This window comes from Pinus tabuliformis, chromosome 9 (assembly GCF_031772625.1).
Source record: "Pinus tabuliformis cultivar Carrire ecotype Pingquan chromosome 9, CPIR1, whole genome shotgun sequence".
Lineage (NCBI taxonomy): Eukaryota > Viridiplantae > Streptophyta > Pinopsida > Pinales > Pinaceae > Pinus > Pinus tabuliformis.
Genome location: NC_142307.1, coordinates 1758714689 through 1758720688, shown reverse-complemented (window position 1 = coordinate 1758720688; position 6000 = coordinate 1758714689).

The following is a 6000-nucleotide window of genomic DNA, read 5'->3' as shown; positions in this document are numbered from 1 at the left end:
AGCTCAGAATTTACTTGACTGTACTCTGCATTCAATCCCTGTTATTTTAAATGTTTTCTTCAGAAGTAGCATATGCAGGAATTCTTAATTGCTCCTGTTTCCCTGGTTCTTACACCCTGAATATAATTAAGGAATTCTTAACTGCTCCTTGGTAATATTTACCCACTTTCCCTCTGTTAGCATGATGAAGGATTCTTAGTTTCCCTTCAACCCCTAACTCCATTTCACCTGATTCTAGCTTGAAAATTGTTCCATGGTTAATTACCTTGCTCTATAGTACCCCCTTCTGTCAAAGAAACCATACCTACAGAGTTATTTTCATTGACTCCATTAACCCAATGGTCTAAACTTCTCATAAATTGCACCCTTGTTATATTGAAAAATTCACCATCGAAAAATCAAACAAATATTCATACTTCATAACTAGCCTAACATATAGAAAAACAAAGCTAAATCATAAAGAGAGAGCCCTCTCTGGCTATAGATTGGCTAGAATCTGCATCTAAAAGATTGGTTAGTGGTTACCTCGGCCGTATTCCCTTTTGTCACAGCTTTTGGGGAAAAACCTGAGTGTTAACAGTATCAGAGCTTGGTTGTCTGAAAAGTGTAGTTTGGGACAACAAAGTAAAAATTACAGCAAGCCGATTTTTACACAGAAAACAGAAACTTTTATTGCGAATTTGAAAATTTCAGTTTGATAGGACAGTGAAACATGTCTTTCGGTTTTAGAGTTGAAGATAGGTTGGATGAGAAGAACAACTACAGTCATGGAAGGAGGGAATCTAGAGTATATTTGAAGAAGCAGAAGTCTGGGGCATTATGGTAAATACCGCACAGAACCCAGAAGCAGTACCTACTGACCCTGTATAGTTGGCAGAGTTTAAAAAAAATAATGCTAAGGAAAAGATATTGATTCTGGAAGGAATCAAAGACCGTGTCATTCCTCATGTGAGATGAAAGACTTATGCACATGAGATGTGGACAACCTTGACTAGTCTTTACCAGAGCTCAAATGAAAACAGAAAAATGGTCCTAAAGGAGAAACTAAACGCCATTAAAATGGCTAAGACTCATAGTGCTACAACATACCTCAAAAGTATCAATTCAATGAGAGATGAGTTGGTAGCCATAGGTGAGATCATTGCACCCACTGAGTTGGTGAGAATTGCTTTGAATGGTCTTCCCAAGACTTGGGAAAATTTTGTGGATGGCATTGTTGCACCAGAAAACCTTCCCAATTGGGAGAGGTTGTGGAATGATTGCATTCAAAATGAGATAAGAAAGAACCATCTTGGGACAGCCAAACAAGTGAGGACGATGACAATGTGGCATTTTTATCAAGAGGCAAGAAGGGCAAAGCAAAGAAGCAAGCTTCCAATAGTGGAGGCAAAAGCAAAGGTAAAGGCAAGCATCAGAACAAGGAGAAGGACTATTCCAAAGTCAAATGTTGGAATTGTCAAAAGTTGGGACACTATGCTGTTGTGTGTCTGGAGAAGAAGAACAAGAAAGGGAAAGATGAACCCATGGCAGCTTCTGCAGGGATAGAGAGCTTCTCAGAGAGATTTGATTGGGAGTTTGGGTTCATAGCTTGTGAGGCCACTAGTGAAGGATCACCTACCATACAAGTTCAGAGGGAGTGTGCCTTCTCCGCTACTAGCAGAGTGTTATAGACATATTTGGGCACTACAACTCTAATCACATATGTCCATAAACCAAGGGATTCTAAGTCCATAAACGTGTTGTTTCATACCCTAAAGGAGAAAGGTCAGTTGATTACATTATCTCCTCGAAGTTCTCCATGAAAAACTACTCAGAACTAGTCAAAGCAAGACCATACAAACCGCCCAGTGCAAAGGGTGCGATGCATCTCACCTGCCACATGAAAAAGGTGCGATTCATAATGGAAAGCCCTTTTGTAGGGTGCAATGAGCGAGAGCAGACAAATGGCACAAGCAGTTTGCTAGGTGGAGACCCTGAGAATCTTCTAGAAGCTACTCATTTGACACTTGCCTCCCTGAGTTCGCCCAAGGATGAGTAAGAGAACATGAAATCTCCAAGTGGAACCAAGAACTATCAGAGAGATGACACTAATCAAAATACTAGAAGCTGACTCACCCCCTGCAAATATCTATATATGGATCCCCCATCCCAGAGATCGAGAGGTTGGAATTTGGTAATTTGCAAAGAAGTGTTGTTGGTTTCTCTTTGAAGACATTATTGGGTGATCTTGCTTTGTATGAGGTGAAGAGGGCTTTCAAGCTGGGAGGATGGTGCTGGGTCAGACCAAGTGGTTGTAATCCTCTCTTCTACTGCTCTTATCAGTAAAGCTATTTGAGTTTTCCTCCATATTCTTGTGTATCTTTGAATATTGTGTTGATATATTCATTTGTATGGTCAATATATATCTGATCCTATATTGTTTACAGTGATAGATCTCTATGCTTTGATTGTATTATGCTACTGTGATTCTATAGGTGCTCTTTGAAGTGGGTCAAGTAAGGAAGCAGTGATGAGATTCTGTCGAAGGGGAAAGGAAACGAGCAAGAAGCCAAGCAAAAGATTGAGGTTGGTACTCTCTGCTTCTTTCTCATTTATCTCTCGTAAAGGAAAATACAAGTAACTTTAGTTTGTTTGTTTCTAAGATAGATACCCATCTTAGTGGGACTAGAAGTTCTCAATAGACACTAGTTTTCCCGGTCACAAAATGGTTACTCCACTGGGGAGTGATTAGTTTGATTGCTTGTCTCTATTTGTTTGATTCATAAACCACAGACAGAGCCTGAAGTTAAGCTAGCTAGCCTTCAAACTGCATTTTCTATGCAAGTGCAAAGTAGATCAACGCTACTTCAGTCAATCTCTGGGTTTTCTTATGAACTGAGCAATTGACTTGCAAACATCCTAAGTGCCCTAGAGGTAGCTCAAGTAACCTCATAAGATCATCCCCTGTACTTTGTGTTTACTGACTATCATTAGCTCGGCCTAGATCCTTGAATGAAGTGGAAAACTATGACAAAAACCAAGTTGAAGTCTCGTCCCTGGACCATCGCACCTTCTCCTCTTGGCAACCTGGATGCATCACACCTCCCGTGTGCAGTATGTGTTACAAGTGTGATGATCAAATAAGACTAGTTTTGCCTCTATATTTTGGTTTTTTCTTCACTCTCTTTAGCTTTATTGAGGAGTTTTTTTGTCTGTGATCAGTAGACCACAGTTGAAACCCTCATCCTTTGCATCATCCAGCCTCCATTGTGCAAAGATTTGTGAGCGTTTTTATGTATTTTTCACCATTCACAGTTCTCATTTACAAAATAGTAGCTTAATCGAATTGTCATCTTTTGATTTGAAAGTGTCGCAAGTGTCGTTTTCAGTCAAAGAAAAGAATCCTTCTCCTTTTGATAGTTTATTACACTGTTACTCTTGTATTTGATCTGAATTTATAATATTTCAAGTGTCAAAAGCAGTTTTCAATTCAAAATCACAAAGTGTCATCTTGCCTTCCTGTTGTTTTTTGAAAAGAAAATCGTTAGTACTGTCGCTTTGAAAGAAGATATAATTCAGATTTGTACCCAGCATTCTTTTTGTCATTCACACATTAAGAAAGTAGAAAACAAATACATGCATGTGCATTTGTATTTAGACTGCTTGTTGATTTTGATTTAGGACAGTGCATCTAGTGTGTGCTCTCTGCTCTATGTTGAAAGGATTTTGTTTCTCTTTCCTTAGTAGCTAGGATTTTCGTTGCAAAAAGAAGAGTAAACGACTGTTTATTATCTTAGGTTGCATACTTAGGAGTTGTATATCTACATCACGCGGTGAACCTTAAAGGTAAAATTCTTAAGAAAGATCAACTGTAAAATAAATTCAATGAACATAAAAATGCTTTGGAACCTAACGCACAACATCTAGAAGTCTAGGCTAGAGATGTATTCCAGCATCGTAAAGCTTGGTAACTGTCACTTTCATCATAGGTTGGGTGATTCCTCCTCTTTGAGACGACAAGTGCCAGTACGGACTTGTGCTCCCATGTACCGTCGAGTATATATTGAGAGACCACAATATGCTATATCATTTATCCTTAGGAAGCCATATCTATCGCCATATCGATCAAAATGCACTGAACACAGCATTCGGGAAGATTGATTGTCGTACCGTAAAAAGTATTCTGTAGTTTTGCGATCGGTTTTGTAATCCCTCTGTCTAGATTTCCAGAGTAGTCTCTTTCGTTCCTTTTCATACTCCTTAAAGGAAAAGGTCCATCTGAGCACTTGTCACTTTAGTCTCATTAAAAATCGAAGGCAACTAGAGTCATCTTTAGCTTTTTCTGGACTCTTAAAAATTGAAAAAGCAAGTTGTGTCAAAGCATCTAAAATTCATTTATTTTGGAATAATGTTTTCCCCTCATATTTTGAGTTGATCAAATAATCCGCAATCATGGAAGAAAGTCAATCAAAACCCCATCGTTCGCGGAGACTGATGAGTCATCCATCTTTGACTCCGAAAAAGAAACCATTCTAGGCCAAATGGACTCATTTAACTGGGTCAAAGTCTCCTGGTTTGTTTGAGACTTGCGTTTCAACATCCTCTGAGACTCCAGTTACTCCAACCATTTCTGGTATCCCTGCCTCTACAGAATAAGTTCCACAGTTACAAGAGGACATTGGAACTGATCCTAGTGTAACAGTAAACACTTCTATTCTTGAACTAGCTCCATCTAGGGTTGATTCAGAAGGTGTTACTCCTCCGGCATCTGTCGCTGCAGAATATAAACCTTCTTCGGCACCAGAAATATTTTACGGACCTGACGGCTTGCCTCTTCCACCTAGACTGATTGCTATAGAAGAGATTATCGAGGATCTTCCATCCAGTACTCCATCGCATTTTGGGACTGGGATCCACCTATATCCTTCTACTTCAGAAGTTAGAACTCCTTCATCACAAGTTCCTATGGAATCGCTGGGAAGTATTTTGGACAGACTCGATATGTCTGGACAACCATCGACATCTAGGACTGTGTCATTCGATACAGTGGTAACAGAACCTCCTACCACCACTTCGACAATGTTCACTAGTATACCATCTGTCCCAAATAGCTCTCAACTACTAGAGGGAGTCCACCTAGGGACCATTTCGACAGTATGGTTTGTTCCCGTTTGTTTGTCCGAAATAGTATCTCGAATTTATTATGTTGAATCTCAGCGAATTGATCATTCACGACAGTATCAACTTGGGTAGTTTGGTCTCCAAAGACCAATCATTCCTTCGAGCACTAGATTGCCACCATATGGGGGGCACTATACCCTTTCATTGTTCCCTCCGGGAGAACAACCATATGAGAGTTCACAACCGAATTCAGGTGAAATTGGAATCACATCCAGCGGTTGGGTACCAATACTACCTCTGTTAACACCCAGGTTGTTCCCTATGACTCCTAAGGGAATACGGCCGGGGTAACCACTAACCAATCTTTGGATTACAGTGCCTAGCCACAATGTAATCAGAGAGGGCTCTCTCTTTATAATTTTGTCTCTGTTCTGTGGGGATTTTAGGCTAGTTATGAAATGAGGGTGTTTAGTTTTATGCTTTGGTTGAGGGATATCTTTCTGTACTTGAAGTGTGCAATCTGCAGATGAGTTTATTTCATTGGGCAATGGAGTCTGTGGCTACAAGTGTTTTAGAAACCTTGAGGTGATTTACTGAGATTACAGGGCCGATTGAATATTTCATATAACAAAGTTAGATTACGATGGTGACATGTAAACAACCAGTGAAAAGCATTTAAGAATTTTCCACTAAAGTTGGGGTGTGGGGAAGAGATAGATGCTTCAGGAGCAAACTTGAATTCCTGAAAATATTTATCACAGTGAGAGATATAGCTTGAAAGTGTAGCAATTAAGAATTACACCTTATTTACTCTATCTGGAAGAAAACATTTATAACAGCTTAGATTGAGTTCAGGGTAATCTGTGATTAAATCCTGGAACTATTCTTTTACTTTGCTAT